This window comes from Vulpes vulpes, chromosome 12, assembly GCF_048418805.1.
Source record: "Vulpes vulpes isolate BD-2025 chromosome 12, VulVul3, whole genome shotgun sequence".
NCBI classification, from domain to species: domain Eukaryota; kingdom Metazoa; phylum Chordata; class Mammalia; order Carnivora; family Canidae; genus Vulpes; species Vulpes vulpes.
Window position 1 is genome coordinate 83,413,301 of NC_132791.1, and position 21,966 is coordinate 83,435,266.

A 21,966-nucleotide genomic window follows, 5' to 3' on the forward strand; every position below is an offset into this window, starting at 1 on the left:
TGAGATTGCCACACACAGTCTCATGGTAAGAGACAATCTTAGTGTGGAGCAAAAATCCTCACTTCCTCTCTCATTACCTTTAGGATTACTATGGGGCAAATAGTTAGTGTCTCTGCAAAGCACGTTTTTCTTTTCATATGTACAAAGGTTGTCCTATTAACAAAATAGTTACTTGTAATCTAAGTAGGTCTCAATTTCCACTTTTCTTTTTTTAAAAGAAATCTTTTTTCAAAAAAAATTATTTATTTATTTGAGAGAACAAGAGGGAGAGAGAGTGTGTGTGTGTGTGTGTGAGCAGGGGGAGGGGAAGATGGAGAGAGAGAGAGAGAGAGAGAGAGAGAATCTCTAGCAGACTCCCCACTGAGCATGGAGCCCAATGTGGGGCTTTATCTCAAGACCTTGAGATCATGCCCTGAGCCAAAATAAAGAGTCAGACAGAAGCTCAATCCACTGAGCCACCCAGGCACCCCTCAATTTTCACTTTTGAGTACTTTATAGTAGACTAAATTGTTCAGTGATAAGATATGGGCAAAATGAACCAAATGAAACAAGTCATTATAAAATTTAAAATATAATATGTGCGTGCCATTTGCAATAGCTCAAAAATTGTCAAATATCTTGAACAGATGTGCAAGACCTCTGCACTAAAAAACTAGAAACTGTTGACAGAAATCAGAGTCTGTAAATAAATAAAAGCAGATTCCATGTTCACAAAAAGTTTTCTTGTTGCTGGGGTATTGCTGTGGTGGGGTTGTCAAGTTTATTCAAAAACATATATGTCAATGAAATGCTACCTTAAAAAACAAAGTCAGAGGACTTGCACTACCAGATACCAAGACTTATTGTAAAGCTGTATAATTAAGACAGTATGGGATTGACTTACTGACAAATAGACCAATGGAACAGAATAGAGAATCCAGAAATAAACCCACAAATATACAGTCTCTTGAAATATATAACAAAGGTGTCACTGCAATGCAGTGAGGGAAAGGATTATATTTTCAATGAATGGTGTTGGGTGAGGTTTATATTTATAAAAGGAAAATCAGTATGATTTATAATTCAAGGTGGTATATAGATCTGAATGAGAAAAGTATGAACCCTAAGGCCCCAAGAAGATAGCAGAGTATTTCCATGCAATTTGCATAGGAAATTATTTCTTTTTTTTTTAAAGATTTTATTTATTTATTCATGAGAGACACACAGAGAGAGGGGCAGAGACATAGGCAGAGAGAGAAGTAGGCTCCCTGTAGGAAGCCTAATGGGGGACTCGATCCTGAGACTCCAGGATCACACCCTGAGCCAAAGGCAGATGCTCAATTGCTGAGCCATCGAGGCATCCCAGGAAATGATTTCTTAAATAGGATTCAGAAAACACTGCTTATAAGGAAAATTTTGGTAAATTGGGAAAAATTAAAATTAAAACACATGTTCATTAAAGGACCATTAGAAGAGTGACGGGGCAAGGTACAGAGAGGGGGAGTCTAGTGACAATGCATATATATCACAGAAGACTTATACCAGAAAAACATAAAAAAAAAAAAAGAAACTCCTGGGTGTTAATAATGAAAAGACATGTCAGTAGAAAAATGAGCTCAGGATTTTAACAAGCCCTTCCAAATAACACATCCAAATGGCCTATAGACATATGAAAATTGTCCACCTTCATTAGTTGTCAAGGAAATTCTAATTAAAACTAAAATGTGAAAGCCCTTTCCACCCATCAAATTGACTAAAATAACAAAGGCTGACAAAAACCAAGGGATTATGGGGACACAGGACAACTAGAAGCTTCCCACACTTTGGATGGGCGTGTGAATTGATAAAGCCACTTTGAGAAACAGTTTGGCAGTATCTACAAATGTGTACAAGGCACATACTTTATGACCCCAAAGTAGGTGCTAAGCAGAAATGATTATGTATTTGTGACAAAGCAATGTTGGTCATGGTGCTATTTGTGAGAGCCAAATATTAATGGCCACTTGATATATTTTAGATATATAAATGGAACTCTGCAAACACACTGTAGAGCAAAAAGAAGCCAGACACAAAAGAAGACATGCTGTATAATTCTGTCTAACCTGGACAATGGAGAAATAAGCCATAGAGTGATTACTTTGGAGAAGACTGCATGTATGGGCAGGGCCAGGGAGTCTTCATGGGTACCTGTTAATATTCTATTTCTTTAAAAAAATTTGTATTCATTCATGCGAGACACACAGAGAGAGGCAGAGACATACGCAGAGGGAGAAGCGGCTCCCTGAGGGGAGCCCCATGTGAGACTTGATTCTAGGACCCTAAGATCACGACCCGAGCCAAAGGCAGACACTCACCACTGAGCCACCCAGGTACCCCAACCTTCTATTTCTTGATCTGATTGATGGTTAGGGGGCTGTGTTCATTTTGTGCAGATTCACCAAACTTTTTTTTTTTTAACTTTTCTGTGTATATATATATATATATATATATATTATACTTCTGTAAACATTTTTTTTAAAAACAACCAGATTGCCTATTCCTTAATTCTGCTATTGACTCCAGATTATTTTGTCCAATTATTGTTGCTTTCTAAAATTGTTGTGCAAGATTGATGCAGTCTATAGAACTTGGCTTGAAGTAATCAGGAAATTCCAACTTTAAAGGTTTTGTGTTATTGTCTTTTAAAAAACAACACACATACAATCAAGCTGTCAAGGACCCTGCTTGTCTACCAGAGATAGGGAGATTCAGATCAAGAAGAGAATTTTAATATGGTCATGCATTATCTATAACCTGTAGGATGAATAAAGATAAGAATTAGAGTGAACTTGGCTGGAAATAGCCTTGCGATAAAAAAAAAAAAAAATCACTTTATTTCAATGACACTCACTTCAACTGTGATTTTTATCTGGGTTTATTTAATTCCTCAGCCCGAACCAAGATGGCTTGTTTTTTTGTTTTGTTTTGTTTTGTTTTTCCTTTTTTCCTTTCCTCTCTTTTCATTCTTTCTTTATTTTTTAGGTTTTCTTTTTTTTTCTTTCTTTCTTTCTTTTTTTTTAAAATTTCTCTACTTCTGCAAGGTCAATGTAACCTATGGAAATGGAGTTGCCCTTCTGGTTTCTTGCATGATGTCATTGAAGCCACAGCTGGGACAGAAAGCAGATGTGAGGCTAACAGTACTGGTAGCCTGAACTACTTGTTCCGAACTTGAATTTCGAAAACACTGTTCGAAGTGACTCTGACATTATTTTGATTTACTATTCTTACAAACAGCTCTTTCTCAGACTCACAAGCTAGCCACATAAATTAAACAAAGCCATGTCCCCTTGAAGGATTGATGAGGGAGACAAGGAAGACACATATCACCCCACTGGTAAGCACTTGGTGTAGGGTTTTTACAGAAAAGGTTTCATTTCTGGTCATTGCCAGATTGAAAGCTTTTGTCCTTAATTTCTAAGCGATGCTCTCCTCAGTCAGTTTAAATACTAGGTGAAGTTCAGTTTATTTGCAGGCATCCCCTACAATAATCATTGGATTGCTCTTTCATTCCCTTCCTGTTTCTCTTGTCTTCTTGGTCCTCAAAGTATAAGGACAGAGATACTTTGAAGCAATATCCCAAAAAGGAGAATAGACATGCAAGCATGTTTTAGTGTCATCTTGAAATTTCTAGGTAAGGAAATATAAACCTGAAAAAGTGAGTGATGAGAGGGAGACCCATTGTTCTCAATGTAATCTTAGGCTATAGAACCAATGACATCTTGTAACTCAGATTTCTTGAAGCTGTAATAAGGGTGAAGGGTGGATAAATGGGTGGCCACTGTCGTTTAACCAAAGGTCCCACTGTAGTTTAATGAGTGCCTGTAGAAACTTCAGTTTCCTGGAAATGGGGGTAGGTATTAACCAGACTGTGTTAAATTTACTGTGATGAGTCAAGTTACTCACTGGAGATGAATCTGGAACTATTGTCCTCTGATTTAGCAAGTAATAAACTGAAGTTGTTAGAGGAGGACAAAAATGATATTTAGTAAAAGACACTTCACAGAAGGTTCATAAGAAAATGCAAATTCAATTTCTAAAAATTGTCATAGCTATAATTGCATTTTTTTAATGCAATGAGCTGCCCTAGTAGAAAACTCACACCCACCAACCTAGCCTAGCTCACTAACAAACCAGTTTCCACTGCCTTTTAAGAGACAATAGCTGATTCTTTCGATCTGTTGGTTCCTGGACAGGAGTCTACCTTCTCTGAATTTGTTCCATATTTAGGTTCATAGCATTCTTTTCAAAGTCTTACCAGACAAACCTGATATGCCGACTCACTGCAATGTATATCACCATATGGCCTAAAACTAATAACTGCCTCTCCGTCACCCATAACACGACAGTGTTTGATCACATGGCACAATGATCATGAAGGCATGAAGAAAGGCACAGGTGCATTAAACTATTGACATGAAACACATCCTCACTGCAGATGGAATGGTTACGCCAAGGTTCAAACCAGATTCTGGTTAGGTGGAGATGTTTGGTGTACTTTTCCCAATTCTGATAGAGTTATTAGGAGGCAGTGCTGGTACTTTGTGGAGTGTTCATGTATTTGAGTGCCTTTGCCTGAGTACTTTAACCAAGATGATTGGGCATTCATTGTGTTCCATTCAATTAAATAAGGAATTGGGAAAATCATGTGCTCTGTTACATTGTGTATCTGTCATGTAACATTTTAACCAAGTAAATGACTTTATGAATCTATATTTGCAAATAATTAGTACTATTGGTGAGCCAGAAAACTTAGAAGTAACTTTCATCTTAATGTATTTGTAAATTACATGTCACTGAAATTTAGACATTACTGAGGGGTTATTGTCTAACCCCTAGTTATTCCTTGGGTGGAAAATGAAGAGTCCCTGACTCTGACCCCAGGTTTCTAATACTGCACTTGGCTTAGTGCACTTGGAAGCAAAATCACATATACTGTAAAACTCACACTTGCATCTCATAATCTGTCCGTTAGTAAATAGTTTCCAAGCAAAATGAAATTTGGTTTAATATTTTACAGATTTTATTTATGTAGTTGACCGAGAGACAGCACTGGGGGGGCGGAGTGCTGCAGGCAAAGGGAGAAGCAGGTTCCCTGCTGAGCAAGGAGCCCAACGTGGGGCTTGATGACGGTACCCTGGGATCATGACCTGAGCTAAAGACAGATGCTTAACTGTCTGAGCTTAATATCCAGGTATATTAAAAGCTTAATTTTTAATATACGCTTGCAAAAGGCAAAATGACAAGAGTATGAGCTGGTGCATCAGAGTAGCAAAGCAAAGGATTATATGGATTTACAGAATCCAAAGATGGAAAAGAGAGTTGTGGTTTATGTCACATTAAGAGACTGAAATCTGGGCAGCCCGGGTGGCTCAGCGGTTTAGCGCCACCTTCACCCCGGGGTGTGATCTTGGAGTCCCAGGATCGAGTCCCATGTCAGGTTTCCCCCATGGAGACTGCTTCTCCCTCTGCTGCCTGTGTCTCTGCCTCTCTCTTTCTCTCTGTCTCTCATGAATAAATAAATAAAAATTTTTTTAAAAAAAGAGAGAGACTTAAATAAAAATTAAAAAAAAAAAGAGAGAGAGAGAGACTGAAATCCAAAGAAGTTCAATTACTTGTCCAAGTTCCTAGGACTACGGTTATCTGCCCTTGCTCATGGTTTCACCTTCTATGATTTCAGTGACCCATGGCCACCCACAGTCTGAAAATATTAAATGGAAAATTTTGGAAATAAACAATTCATAACTTTTAAATTGTGCATTCTGAGCTGCATGATGATAATCTCGCACTGTCCAGCTGTATTCTGACCAGGACAGGAATCATCCCATTGTCCGGCGTCTTAAGAGACTCTGTATCTCCACTCTGCATCTGTTGCCATCCCTTAGCGACTTAGCAGCCAGCTGAGTTATCAGATCAACTGTCACAGTATCACAATGCTTATGTCCAAATAACCCTTATTTTACTTAATAATGACCCCAAAGACCAAGGGCAGTGATGCTGGTGATTCAAATATGCTTCCATTAAGTGGAAAGAAAAATGTTCCCCATTTCACAACAGTTGAAACAACAGTTTATGTTGAGGTTGCCAAGATCTATGGTAGCTTTTACTACAGTATTTTGTTATAATGTTCTATTTTATTATGAGTTATTGTTGTTAATTTCTTACTGTACCTAATGCATAAACTTTATCATAAGGAAAAAAAACAGTATATACAGGGTTTGGAACTAACTGCAGTTTCAGGCGTCCACTGTTGTTCTTGGAACATATCGCCTGCAGATAAGGGGGCACCAGTGTAGGCAGGTACAAAACCAAGAATAAAAGAGAGATCTTTTCATTTCCAGTCTCTTTTCTTACTCTACCACACATGTTTCCCTTAGAATATTAGATTTTCATATAGATAGATAGCTAACACATCTTAATCATATAAAATGGACTTTCTTCCTAATGATTGTTAGGAAAATACATTTATGTGAAAAAATAACACTATTTCACTGCAGTGGTTCTGGGCTTTGGCCGAAAGTAACAGTCTCCATACTCCCTTGCAACTCAAATTCAGAATGTGTTATAATCCCTTGGAGACCGGTTTTGCTGTGGGGCCTTAAAGAATTTAGATGGTCAGTAATGAGTCCAGAAATAAACTTGGTAACTAAACTATGGTACACTGAATCCCCACATAATGTGAGGCTATGGGTCCTCTGCCAAGAGTGGGGTCTGTGATGTTTGGCTCTGTACGTTTCAGCACAATGAAATCCAGGGCAGGGAGGACAACTGAAGCCCTCTTAAATTATAAATAGATCCCAGTTGTGGAGAATCCTTCTAAAGTTTCTGGCAATTTCTTAAAATATATTATTCATATTGCCACATGATATGGGTAGAGTCCATTTCAGCTAACTCTTACATTAAGTGCTAGAAAGCTAAATGAGGCCACAACTCTTTTCTTCAATTACAAATACCAATTAGATGTATTTTACTCATAATTACCAAGTGGTCATCTACCCAGATGGCTTGGATTCATGCATTTATTGACTCTAAGAACCGGCTATACCTTGTGATACGGAAAAGGAGAAGCAGTTCAGTGTGGAAGAACTGTGAATGGGCCACACTGGTGGCTAACTAACCTAACTCACACATTCATTCATCCAGTTAATATTTCTTAAGTAAATACTGTTTTTTCACAAGGAACTCACAGCCTAATGACAGAAACAGATAACCAAAGAGTCAAAGAAACAGACAATTATGTAAAGGTAAGTACCCTGGTGGAGCTTCCCAGAAGACAGGTTGGAGATGCTGAGCTCAGAGGTGAATGAAATATTTTCAGGTTTGTTCATATGGGAGAGAGTAACCAGAAATGTGACAATTCTTGCAAATGGTACCAGAATCCATCTTTAGGTGGAAATTATGGTTTTTGGAAAATATAATGTAGGTTCTTGGGGAAGAAGGTTCTTATTGATTGGAGCCAAGGTTTCCAAAAATAAAGCTAGACTGTTCTGGTTTTTGGGGTGTGTGTGACTCAGTGGAGGGGAGGGGTATGCAGTGTGGGGAAGACAGTGAAGATTCCAGAGCACTCTGACGTATGGTCTGTAGAATTCTAGAGGTCCTTGATACTGCCTCGGGGGGTTGAAAAGTCTAAACTATTTATAAAATAATGCTTAGATTTTATTTATTTTTACTCATGGCCTTGTCATTTATACTATTGGAACAAAGGCAGGTGTGGGTAAAGCTGCTGGTGCCTTAGCATGAATCTCAGCAATGGCACCAAGCATTTTTTTAAGCCGATTTCATTTAAAAATGTCTTCAAAGAGGTCATAAAGAAATGTTAATTTTATTAAATCTTGATTCTTGAGCATATTTTTCACTTTAAGCGTGTATCTCTGGGAATGGCTAGATTTTCTTCATAAACTTCAACCAAAACTATTATAGTAGATAGGATCCAGAAACAGATGCAAGAATCAACCATCCTCTATTCATTATAATATATGTGAGAAAGGTGTGCAAACATGTAAAATAATGCCACATGTCATATGCCATAGAGCTGTTGTGTTGCCCAAGGTAGAGGACATTACATGTGACTGTTCACATTTAAATTCATCATTAATCAATAAAACAAATAAAATAAAATAATCAATTAGATATTCAGTTTCTCAGTCTTCCTAGGCTCATTTCAAGTGCTCAATAGCCACATGTGCCCAGAGGCTGCCTATATTAGTATTCCAGAATTAATTCCCGGTGTTCTGGAAACATTCCCAGTTTGCCAGTATTCTGGAGAGTTCTATTGGGCAGTTCTATGTGTATGATGGTGATTTTTTGGTCTGTGTTCCTATGTTAAAGACAAATTTTTAAGGAAAAGAAACTGAATCATATTTCTATTGGAATGTATAAAAATCAACATCATTTCCATGCAGCTGGTCTATGTTCTCTCCAACTTCTCTTCCTTTGGGCACTTGGAATCTCAGATTCCCACTGTCAGGGCCACTTCAGATCAAGGTGTGGAGAAAGCAGGCTCTCTTTTCCTTACCCCACAGCTCAGAGGGTGCCCAACTCAGGGTGTCCAGAAGCAATATAGTTATCTTAGGTCAGGAGTCCCTGGATTTAAGCGACCCTGATAGCAGCAGAGCTTTTATGCCGACCGGGGTGAGAGGGTGCAGGAAAGCAAGGAACTATTGCCTTCCAGCATGAATTCAAACGGCCCTCTCCATGGAACCTTCTTGATGGCATACATGTTCCCAAATCCACAGTTACCTCCTCTACCGCCAAATATTTTCAACACACATTTCTGATAATATGGTTCTACCCTGGAGTTTGCAAGCTTGTTAGAAGCTGGGATGAGAGACTGCCTGTTAGCAGATGCCAATGCTTTACTTCCTCAATATTTTCCCTTCCTGTGATAACAACCATCATCATTCTCTTTTTAGGAGACAGAAACCCATGCACAGAAATTTGTGTGCTGTTATTCGCAAGGTAACGATATTTGAGTGTTTACTCTCACGCTGGTGTTAATTAGTTCACAGCATATTTAAGTCTGGGAACAACGCAAGTCAGCTAACATCTCCGAAGGACATCTTTTACACAGCTACATTATGTTCTGACAACACCCAAGCAGCTTTGCCAAGACACCAATGGTGACTGGTAAACACGGTTTTTGGCAAAGAACGCAGAGGAATTCCTCTCAACTGGCAACCCGGCAAATCCAGGTTTACAAATGTGCCACCCTTGGTTAATTAGTGACAGTGCTGGCTTTTAATTTAATTTGAAGCAACATGAGAAAAAAAAAATCAGGAAAAAAAAAAAAGGTGAATAAACAAGCCCACTAGTCCCGCTGCTGGAGAAATGAAGTCACACAAGCATGAATGATCCAGTCCCGCAAAGAGGTTGATGGATGTGGTTGCTTTTGAAACACAAGAACATCTGGCTCCCCAGCACAGCTGAGGGGGGGGGAAAAAAAGTAGGGTCCAAATTCATGGACACATTTCTGTCAGAGACATCCGGCAAACAGATGGCAGTGGTTCCAAATAAAGTCCCATAGATGTGCTGAGAGGTTTTTGAAAACCTGTGTGTTCATAAATGCATTCTTTTTACCCTTTGGTTTCCAGCTCCTTCACTTATCATCAGGCCTTTCTGCACTTGCTCGCTGTCTTCAGAGCAGTGATGTTTCCCAAGGCAGATAACCTGTAGAGGCCTGGACTATATTCTCGACCAAGCCTGGCCTGGTGTGATATGGCATGTGGAGTCTCTGTCGGGTGACCCCCGACAGTTATGAGAATCAGTAGCCACCCCCACCCCCGAAATGCTAGTTAACATATTGTAAAGGCCAGCATTCAGCAGACACTGTGGGCAGGGCTCTGGACTAAGTGCTCATCTCATCTTATGTGGTCCTCATTGCAGTCTTTGGCAGTAGCCGCTCTCACGGTCACGATTGTAAAGATTAGGAAGTTCAGGTGCATGTCTGAAGTTACCCAATTTGCTGGTGGCAACCACAGAATTCATTCTTAGGTCCCTCTTGGTGAAAGAATAGGGTCGTATCCACTTTCCTGCACTGCCTATAAAGATTTTGGGGGAAATAATGCACTCCTTGTTTGAGGTGGGTGAGCCTTAGGCAATCAAAAGACGAGATTTTTGAGTTGTTGTAGTCTCTTGAACAATGAATAATATATTGTTTGGAGAATACCTCCAGAATCTAAATTTTAAGAGCGATTTTTCCTTTTTGCTGTGGCCTGCTTCTAGTCTGGTAGATCCCTGTGAGAAGAAGGGGACAGAGTGCAGAGCTGAGACTTCTGGAAGGCACAATGGAAATCTGTGTCTACTGGAGGACTTGAGCCTCCAGTGGGTAGGAGCAGTACCCTGGGATCTCATGAGGTGCCCCCCACCCACCCCGGGGCTGAAAACAAACAGGAACAGAATTAATACTAGCAGTTAAGAACATCCTGAGGTTCACTCGCTCTCTTTCTCACAAACAGGCAATCACGAATGTCTACAAACATCAACATCATCCATTCAGATGAGATATGAGAGAAATTCAAAGCATGCATGTAGAGGGCTTAAAAATAGTCACACTCAGTGATGTCTGAGGCTATCAGGCAATTCTATGGTTCTTCAAATCAGACAGGACACTGGCCACTAGCGATGCTGAAGCAATGCCTACTTTCATTAAGTGAGACTCTAGGAATCTAATTCTTTCATTGACCAAAGAGGACCTGGTGCTAAGACCTTCTGCAGAAAAGGGGTGATGGAGGCAAAAGTCGTGTTTATAATTATTGTATGATGTGTGTCATACAATTTTTGAGACACAGACATGGCTTAAATGGATAATGGAATCGATATTAGGCAAAAGAGTATTTTGCACATTTTCTGATTTTTGAGGCAGTGCAAAAATCCAGGGTAATTTGGTTCAAATTTTAGATGCACGCAGCTATGTCAGTCGACTCAAGTGGCAGCAGGCAGAGGATTCAAAGACTCATATTTCTGAACTGTAAGAAAAATACTTTATTCTCACAGGATTCATATCGTTATACGTGTGACAACACACGTGAAGGCAGGGAAATTACTTTATAAATGTACATGGCGTGGACTCAGTATCCTGGTTAAGTCATTTGTTGAGTGTGTTTGTAATTGTTACTTGTATTTCTGTCCTCACTTCAGAGTGTTTCCAGGAGCTATTGCTGATTGCTGATGAACAGATAGTGAGCTTGATAGGGGAATGAAGCCACATGGCTGAAAGATCTTTAAGGGTACTCCTTACTGCGGTGGAGCCTTGGCACAGGCAAAGAGGCACTCCCTTTGGAACTTGAGGAGATCATGATTTTAAATAGTCACACCTTCAAATAAACCCCAGTCTGGGAAAGTGCTCTAGATGGGGATGACAGAAATAATAAGATTATTAATAACTGGTAACACTTATTGGGTGTCTCTGTATGTTCCAGGCAAAGTGCTTCAACTCTTAAGAGACATCACTTTACTACAGTAACTCTATTCCGAAGGTTCTATTGCTTTTCTTATTTAGCATTTTAGGAAACTGAGGCCCAGGGAGGTTAAAACTTGCTCAAGAGTAAATCTTGCCAAAAATAATTTTAGAAAATAATGGAATCTGGGACAGTTGGATGGCTCAGTAGGTTGAGTGTCCAACTCTTCATGTCAGCTCAAGTCATGATTTTGGGGAGCTATGGAATCGAGCCCGGCCTCTGGCTCCATGCTCAGTGGACAGCCTACTTGAGATTCCCTTTCTCTCTCTGCCTCTGCCCCTACCCCTGCTCACTTTCTCCCTCTCTCAAAGGGAGTCAGCTTGAAGATTCTCTCCCTCTGCCCCTCCCTCATTCTCTTTTTCATAAATAAATAAATAAATAAATAAATAAATAAATAAATAAATAGTTAAAAAAAAAAAAAAAGAGGGAGCTGACCTAAGAAGTATACCTGCCTGAGAATGATGAATCTTTAACCACTTGGTATTTTAAAAAACATTTTATTTATTAATTTGAGAGAGAGAGAATATGTGTGTGAGTGAGAGAGAACACAAGCAGTGGAGGGGGGGAAGCAGGGTATCTATGGAGCAGGGAGCTTGATGCTGCTTGATGCCCAGAACTTGGGATCACAACCTGAGCTGAAGGTAGACACTCAATGGACTGAGCCACCCAGAAGCCCCTGGAACCACTTAGTATTAACATCTGTCAACTCAGCCTGAATTTCAGCAGCAAAATTTACAAAAGGGAGACTGTTACTCCCACATAGGCAACTTCCTCTCATCTGCTGGAGATGCATACCTGTTTGCCTTTACCTAGTTTTTAACACCTTACTCTTGGTTTCATTTTGTGCTGTCGTAGGCTTTTTTTTTTTTAATAAAAAATTTTGCTTTTAAGGTATTTATTGCCTTTCTAGCATAAGTTGACATTAAAATGAATTTTTTAATGAATTGTTTTATATAAAGAAACTAAGGCGGAATTATAAAATCTTTGCACCCAAATGACCAATTTCAAATGGTTGGTTTGTGAAGTCTAGGCTTTAGTGAAAATGTGCTCACAGCGTTTGGCTGAAGATGTTAAATATCCCACTACACAGGAAGCTGACTTTGGGGAAAATATCAAATAAAGCAGTACCACTTTTAGTTCTTCTCTCTTCACACACTGCCTGCCCCAAGGCAGTCTGCTTAGAAAAGTGGTATATCTTTTGAGCAGGACTCTAATATCAGAACCTCTGGCCACATCTCGCACTGTGAACCCGTCATCCTCTGTTTTCCTGAAACTTCACCCTAATGACTTTCTAGCACTTTCTTCCTCCCTGTCTTTACCTGTTCCTCCCCTACCTCTTCCACCTTCTCTCCAACTCCCTCCCAATGTCACCTGGGTCTCACTATTGGCTTGCCTTTTCTTGTTTTTCTCTAAACCTGGTGTCATTTGACAATCTCAGCTGCAATTAATATTTCAGCGTGGTACAAGACTTCCAAACTTTTATTTTCAGCTCTGGCATGCTCTCCCAAAACTATAACATTCTATCCAAAACTCATTCTTATCAATATATCCTTCATGCATCTCAAATTCAATGCACCCAGAGTTGGTGTCACTAGCTATCTCTCTCTGAAGAACTGGGCATATCTGTCTATGCCCTCTCTTTTCCAAGCATGTCTGCTTCCTTGAATTTCCTCTTTGCAAATGATACAAGTTACCTAGGTGAACAATCTTTGCCTCCTTTTTCTTTTTGCCATCTAAAATAACATCGGTTGACAAATCCTCTCAGGTCCATTGCTTCAATACATCTCAGATCTACCCATTTATCTGAATTTTCCTAGATAAAATTCTTCAGACTCACTCTTTCTCACCTGAAGTATGCCAATTGGTCTCTTCTAGTCTTTATTCTTCTCTTATACGCATCCTGTATAGCAGCAAGATCAAACTCCTTCTTCTTCTTCTTCTTCTTCTTCTTCTTCTTCTTCTTCTTCTTCTTCTTCTTCTTCTTCTTCTTCTTCTTCCTCCTCCTCCTCCTCCTCCTCCTCCTCCTTCTTCTTCTTCTTCTTCTTCTTCTTCTTCTTCTTCTCCTCCTCCTCCTCCTCCTCCTCCTCCTCCTCCTCCTCCTTCTTCTTCTTCTTCTTCTTCTTCTTCTTCTTCTTCTTCTTCTTCTTCTTCTTCTTCTTCTTTCTTCTTCTTCTTCTCCTTCTTCTTCTCCAAGCTCTATGCTTAACGTGAGGCTTGAATTCTAGATCTTGAGATCGAGAATTGCATGCTCCACTGACTGAGCCAGCCAGGTGACCCAAGATCAAACTTCTTAAAGAACAGTCCAGATCATATCACTTCTTTGTTCAAATTTCAATGCAAACATTACATAGTTACATCATTCTATGCTGTTCAAAAGTCTCAGCCTGGCATCCAGGATCCATTGATGAGACCATACATCATTTTTCAGGTCCTACTTGGCATGACATTTCCTCTGGGAGTCCTTTTTGGAGTCCACAGAGCCCTGCTCTGAGCTTTCACAGAGACTATCCTTGCTTCTTACTCTTCATCACACTTTATTTTAAAAATCAGTTTAGTTTTTTATCTTACCTTAGACTTAGAGAGTTCACAAGAGCAGAGAGAATAGAAAATTTATTTATAGTTATATTCCCAGTCCTGGTCCTTGGGAGATATTTAAAAAAATGCTTGTTGAATTTACTAACAAATAAGTGAATCTACTCATTTTAAGCAAGTAGGTCCATTCAACTCTAAAACTCTGTGGCTCTGGACCAAGTGACTTGCTGCCTCTAGTTTAGATAGCCTATTTCCTATCTCGATATGGTCCTTACCTGGCCCTACATACCAGTCCCCATAAAGCTAAAGTCAGCCTACTTTGACAAAGGCATAACTCAAAATGCTTCCTCCATCTTGAAACATTCCTTGAGTCCCTTAGATATGAGTGACCTCTTTCACTTCTAAATCCTTGTAATATTTTCTTTGTCCCTCTTTTATAATACTGAATATGTTTTTTAATTTTTTATATAAAAATTATACATATTTAAGATGCAAACACAATGATTTTATATACATATACATGGTGAAATGATTGCTACTAGTCAAACTCAACTACTAGTTTAAGTCAACTACTTCTTTAAGAAGTAGTCAAATCATCTCCTTACATAGTTACCTTTGGGGCATGAGTATGACATCAGCACCTGACATCTACTTTATAGCAAGCATTTCTTAGCTTCCTGATTACTCTGCAGGCTCTGGGAATACAGGAGTCTTGCTTGTGTTATTTTTTCCTAAGTACTCATTGTAGGGCCTTACAGAAAGGAAAAGCTTAATAAATCAGCATTTATTGGGGTGCCTGGATGGCTCAGTAAGTTAAGTGTCCAACTCTTCATTTTGGCTCAGGACATGATCTCAGGGTGGGAGACTGAGCCTCACATTGGGCTCTGCACTGGGTGTGGAGCCTACTTAGGATTCTCTCTCTCTCTCTCCTTCAGTTCTCTCTCTCACTCTCTCTCCAAATAAAAAAAAAAATTCAACAAAAACAAATAAATAAATCAGCATGTATTGCCTGTAATGACTGAATGAATGAGTTGTATCAACAGACAATGGCATTCTTATCTCCAAACTTCAAATCTGTGTTTCTCAGAACTCTTGCAAGTTTTTGTTCAGACAGATTTGTAATTTGAGAAATAGTGAAGTTTCCTCAATTGGTGATTAAAAGACTTGCCCTTAACCTCTCAGTCCACCCCATTGTCTCAGGGACCATTTTCATGCTGGCTTTGTCCAGATTTATGAAGGAACAATACGCAAAGCTCTACCTTAGGCTAGGAGTATACATTTCACACTTTCCATCCTGGGACTTCTCTAATGCCAGGGTATGAAATACCTCCTGGGAACCCACTCAGCATCCACACACATGCAACCCAGAAGGGCAGATGAGAAAACACAGAGGGGTATCAGGTGCTGGCGGCTAAAGGCTTCGCTATCCTGTACTTGACTGAACAGTTTGAGATGTATCTCTTAATGATCCTGAGAGGATGAGATTCTAGTCACCCTCTCCAGTACCCAACACACATCCTTGGATTGGCTTTTCCTCTTTCCTATTTCATTCCCCCTGCCCCGAACACTTCTCCTTGCCATCACATTATCCAACACACTACCTCAACTACCTCACATATGACATCTCATATCTGCTTCTGGGTGAGCCTAGACTAAGATACTTAGTTGCTAAAGTCAGGACCAGATGCAAATCTGATCCTCTGCCCCAGAGAGTGAGAACGTTGCAGTGAATCATGAATGTTGTCGTTTTATCGTCTTTTTAGCACACATCACGCCTAGAAGTAGGATTTGAAAAACAAAAACAAAGAATTTTACTGGTTCCTATGACTTCTTTCCCCAAGGAAAACTTTAAATAACCATTGTTGAGAAAGCTTACAAGCACACATGATATCCAATATACCCACATTGCTCCTCGAATGCTTTTTAGTTGAGGTAGAAAAGGAATAGTTTGTAGCATTAAGGACAGACTTTGCTATGATTGTGGGTTTAAAAGTTAAAAATGCAGTTGACAGTTAACTGTGGCTAGTGGTGCTAAACTTATATATCAATGCAGAGAAAAAAAAGGAAAAAATGATGGATAGAGAAAATGAACAATGCCCTAAAGGACATGCACATACCACCGTAGATCATCGGGAACAGACAGCAGTGAAAGTGAATGGACTGAAAGCCCAGTCTGCAAATAACATGGCCAAGTCATCATTTTAGGAAAAGGCGTTTAAACTACCACTTTTACCTTTTCCCTAGTATGTGCCAGCCCTGGTCTCATGTCCTACTCTCCTATACTGTTGGTCCCTGCAAGCATCCCTTTAAAGGATATGAGTAATAACGTAATTATAACAATTGCAGCTGTCCTCTATTAAATATGAGCCAAGCACTATTCTAAGCATTTAAAACCATATGGCATATAATATTCACCACAAGCTAATGAGATAAGCACCCTTATGATTCCCATTTTTCAGACGATGAAATGAAGGCTTAGGAGAGCTGCCTTAACTTACCTAAAGTCACATAGCTGGTAAGGGATGGAAACAGATAATGAGCTCAGGTCTGGGACTCATGATTCTGAGTTCTTAACTTCAGATGACTTCCAGAACTCCGGCACCCTTCCCTCCTTTTATAGACCCCCAGATACTGGTCTTCCCCATATCAAATCTTCTGCTCTAAGCCATTTTAGTCATGCTCCTTGCTGCAAAATTGTGCTCTTCATCTACCTTCTCACCTGACCCCAGGGTGGTTTCACCATCTATTTTGTGATGTTTTCCACTAATCTCAACTATTTTCTGGCTTGTCCCCTCTTCTGAAATATCACCATCATCAGGAGTTTTTGGTGAAAATCCACTCTGTGAAATGCGCAAACAGACGTTCATTCATCCTGCACAGAAGTGTTTTAAACATAGTACTTTTTTCCAAGAAAGTCTCTTCAAGATGGAGAAGCCTAAGATTTGCACTTAGAATGCTTTATAGATTGTTTGTGCTCAGGTTTCTTGAGAATCTATCTCCATCTCTAAGATCTCTATTACGATATGTCCTAAATAATCTCAAATATCACCTTTATGTACCATTTTCCCTACTACAACCAAACATCACATTTAACAACTTTTTAAAATTTTAGAATGGTTTTGTGCATGCAGAAAAATTGTGACAATGGTACAGCAAGTTCCCACGTACCCCACATGCAATTTCTTTTCTTATTAACATCTTATACTAGGATGACATGTTTGTTACATTAATGAACCCACATTGATACATTATTATTAACTAAACTCCATACTTTATTCCGATTTCTTAATTTTGGCCTGATGTCCTTTTTCTTTCCAAGATTCCATCCAGGAAATCACAACACCATGAGTTGTCTCATTAGGCGCCTCATGATTGTGATAGTTTCTTAGATTTCTCTTATTTTTTGGTGGCCTTGACAGGTTTGAGACTGCTCAATTATGTTGTAGGATGTGCCTCAATGGGGAATTGGCTAATGCCTTTCTCATGCTTAGCCTGGGGTTATGGTTTTGAGGGAGGAAGACCACAGAAATAAGAGATATGCAACACATCCCACCAAATGCATGTAACGATCAACACGATTTTTCACTGTTGATGTTGACTTTGATCCCATATGTAAGCTAGAGAATCAAGGTCATACATCAAGGTCATATAGCAGGTTTCTCCACTGTAAAGTTTTCTCTCCCTTCCCATTTTCTGCTCTTTGGTAAAAGGGACTACGCTTTCTCTACTACACTTAAGGACTGGGCAACTCTGCACACCCTGACTTAAGATGGATTATTTAAATAATATATTTGGAATTCTTGTGCATGGAAAATTTGTTTCTTCTCCATGTATCATTTATTTATATCAATATGGACTTGTGGATATTAATCTTATATGTTGGTTTTTTAACTCTATGATACTTATTTATTTTGTTGCTCAAAGTTTTCCAGCTTTGGTCACCGAGATCTCTTCCAGTTGGCTCCTACATCCCTTTGGCACACTGTCACTGTGAGATTTTGTTTCTTTGTTTTGCTTTCAGCACTACTTTACTTTCTGGCACTAGAGATGCTCCAGGCTCTCATCTTCTCATCTTGTGTATTTCTGTCCCTAGTTCTAGAAATAACCGTTTTCTGAAGGAGCTCTAGTTCCTTTTATTGGAGAATAGTATTAGAAACCAGGATCTGGGTGCCAGCTGTGCTCGTTGTTACTGGTTGCTTCTAAGCTGACTGAGCAAGGAAATCTATGACTGCACGCTAACCCCTGTTTATACACATATCTATAAATATTTCTATATGTAGCCATCTATGTCTATATTAAGCTAAACATGAGTTCATACCAATGTCTCCAACTTTAATCTGTCACTGCATGGATCATTCTAGCCTCCTCCCCTTGCTTATCTATAAAGTCCCTCTCCAACAGTGAGAAACCTGGCTTCTGCCATCTGCCATCCATTTACTCCATCCTTCTGTTCCAGGATACATGTCTAACAATATCAGAATTGTTAACCCAGACCCTGTGGGGAACAACTTTATCATCTGGAGTATGGCATAATGCCACGCTTCTGAAAGTTACGTATGAAAAAAATAATTCTAAGAAGTTTTCTCCACACTTTTGTTTGTTTATGTCTTCCTATTGATTTCTGCCGTAGGACCACTTTGTAGGGCGAATAAAAACCACAGCCTGGAATAAAGCAGAAGTTTTTGGGAACAAGGCATAGGGACGTATGAAAATGAAACCCACAAATACAAACACAGAGTCAGTAGAGCAGGGCTATGAGAGGAGTCAGTGCAGTTTCAGACACGATTTTGACCAAGCCCAGGGCAAACAGGAGTGTCGCTAACTTTGGCTGCAGACTATGTGAAGGTTGGTGGCAGGCGACCATAGCCTGTTGCATCACCTCTTTGGTACTGGACCTCAGAAACAACTCTAGGCCTGACCCTTTTGGTTACTAGGTGAAGCAACATGGAGAGGACAAGCTATTTTTGTTGTTGGTTGGTTTTTAAATCGATTTTCTTTTGTAGAACAGTTTTAAGTTCATGACACAACTGTGTACCAAGTACACAGAATTCCCAGTTGCTCCCTGACCCACCTCTCCCACAGCCTCCCCAGCTACCCACACACCAAAGCACAGTGGGCATTTGTTAAAGTCCACGCACAAGCCTACACCGAGACATCATTATTGCTCCATCATTTACACTACAGTTCATTTGTCCTATTGTATATTCTTTGGGTTTTGACAAATGCATAACGACACGTGTATATACCACTATAGTATTGTACTGGGTAGTTTCACGGCCTAAAAAAATCCTCTGTGCTCTACCTGGTTATCCCCACCCTTCCACCCCCACCGATCTTTGTACTGTACAGCTCTGCCTTTTCCAGAATGCCATATAGTTAGAATCATATATAGTCTGTAGCCTTTTCAGTTGGCTTCTTTTACATTCTTTACTTAAATATACATTTAAGTTTCCTGAATGTCTTTTCATGGCTCATTTCTCTTTCGTTATAATAGCTATAATATTTAGCTATAATAATATTCCATTGTCTGTATGGACTGCAGTTTACGTATCCATTCACCTACAGAAGGATTTCTTGGTTGCGTCCAGGTTTGGGCAATTGTGAAGAAAGCTGCTATAAACATCTGTGTGCAGGTTTTTGTGTGGGCATAATTTTTCAGCTCATTTGGGTAAATACCAAGGACCATAATTGCTGGATCATATGGTAAGAGTATGTTTAGTTTTGTAAGAAACTGCCAAACTGTCTTCCAAAGTGGCTACACCATTTTGCATTCTCGCTAGCAATGAATGAGAGTTTCTGTTGCCCTACATCCTTGCCAGCATTTGATGTTATCAGTGTTTTGGATTTTCACCATTGTAATTGGTGTGTAGTTGCAATTTGTTTTAATTTGCAATTCACTAAAGACATACGATGTGAAGCATCTTTTCATATGCTTATTTGCCATCTGTATATCTTTTTTGGTGTGTCTGTTCGGATCTTTTGCTCCCTTTTTATTTGGGCTGTATAGTTGGGTTTTTTGTTTTTGTTTTTTGTTTTTGCAGTAGAGTTTTAAGAGTTCTGTGTATATTTTGGTTAAGAGTCCTTTATCAGAGATATCTTTTAAACATATTTTCTCCCTGTTCATAGTTTGTCTTCTCATTTTCCTGATGGAATCTTTCCTGGGGGTAGAATTTTTTTTTAAGATTTTATTTATTTATTAGACACACACACAGAGAGAGAGAGAGAGAGAGGCAGAGACACAGGCAGAGGGAGAAGCAGGCTCCATGCAGGGAGCCTGACATGGGATTCAACCCTGGGTCTCCAGGATTACACCCTGGGCTGAAGGCAGCGCTAAATCGCTAAGCCACCAGGGCTGCCCAGAATTTTTTTTAAGTCCAATTTACCTATTATTTCTTTCATAGATCACGCCTTTGAGGTTGTACCTAAAATGTCATTACCAAACTCAAAAATGTCATCTGGCTTTTCTCCTATATAAACTTCCAGGAGATTTATGATTTTTCACTTTACCCTTAGGTCTCTGATTTATATGGACTTAATTATCGTGAATGGTGTAGGGTCTCTGTGTAGATTCCTTATTTTATTTTATTCTATTCTTTCTTTTATTTTATTCCTATTTTAATTTGTTTTATTTTTTTGTGGATTTAGTCCTGGGCTCTCCATTTTTTTCCAGTGATCTATTTGGCTATTCTTTCCCTAATACCAAGACTTTATTTTTTTATTTTTTATTTTTCTAAAGATTTTATTTATTTATTCATGAGAGACACAGAGAGAGAGGCAGAGACACAGGCAGAGGGAGAAGCAGGCTCCATGCAGGGCTGAAGGTGTCGCTAAGCCACTGAGCCACCAGGGCTGCCCACCAAGACTTTATAAGTCTCAAAGTTGAGTAGTGCCGGTCCTCCAACACTGTTCTTCATTACAGGCTTGTTTTTAGACAAGTTCATTCTGAATGTAAGGCAAAGGCACTCAGTCTTTTTTGTTTCATGTGCTTTCTTCTGGCTTTCCACTGTTCCAGCAGAGCTCACCTTGAGAATACTTGACAAAATAGCCTTCTGCTCTTTTTTTTCCCTCTTGCTTTAAGGAAATTTGATATCAGAGGCATTTCTTATTAATTCTCTGTCTCCTGAGGGAAAGAAGTTGGTCTTTCTATCTAGTTAGATGACTGGGAGGGATGAAGGGAGGCTCCTGGATGCTTCTGGAATCATTCCAGACACCCTTCCTGGAAGATGTCTGGCAAACAAGCCACCACTGAGCAGTGTGACTCAGTTTTTTCTTGGGCCAGACCCTCTCCTGTGATGACCAGGAATGTAACAGATAGTATTAAACACTGACTGAGGCAAAGTACTCTTTGCAATATAGGGTTCTAAAATAAGGAGGTGTTGCAAAGAAGATGCCAGACATACTAAAGATTCTGGATTTTCTGAATTATATTTTTCTAATGTTGAAAACATAAAAAAGAGTGAAAATGTAGTTTTTTTTGAAAAAAAAATAAGCATAACATATATACTGTTCCAATTAGAAAAATTTCCTTCTCATGTTTAGTAGTGTTCAAATTAGGCTGAAAAAGAGAAAAAGAAGATTCAAAATGCTTGAGCAGGTATTTTGGATTGCCTTTTGTTATAGCAATATGATTTGTTTAATAATTCATATTTTAGAATACATTAATGTAAATGATAATTTTAGATTGTCATCAAATTTTTAAATATTCAACACAGGAAATTTTCATTTTTGTTAATTTTCTCAGATGAAATTGGACACTTCAGACATATGTGCAGTTTCACTCATGGAAGTACATCCGAATTGTTTTGTTTTAGTAATATAGAACTAAGAAAGGTTTTCATATTTTATTTAAAATGAATAGTGCATTTCTGGATATGGGAAGCTGTTGAAATAGGAAAGGTAAGAAATATTGTGTTTTATTTTCTAGAATCCCCGGAAGAGCAGAGATCCCCACAAATGATCTTGT

At 39.1% G+C, this 21,966-nt stretch overlaps 1 long non-coding RNA gene across 1 annotated transcript in view; it reads left to right on the forward strand.

The window, feature by feature from the left end:
- Positions 1 to 2,233: 2,233 nt before the first annotated feature.
- LOC140594635 (uncharacterized) overlaps positions 2,234 to 21,966 on the forward strand; it is a 48,582-nt gene continuing 28,849 nt past the window's right edge. Inside the window, exon 1 of the long non-coding RNA XR_011995676.1 lies at positions 2,234 to 2,348. This is a non-coding gene — a long non-coding RNA (uncharacterized lncRNA). The remainder of the gene's footprint in view (positions 2,349 to 21,966) is intronic.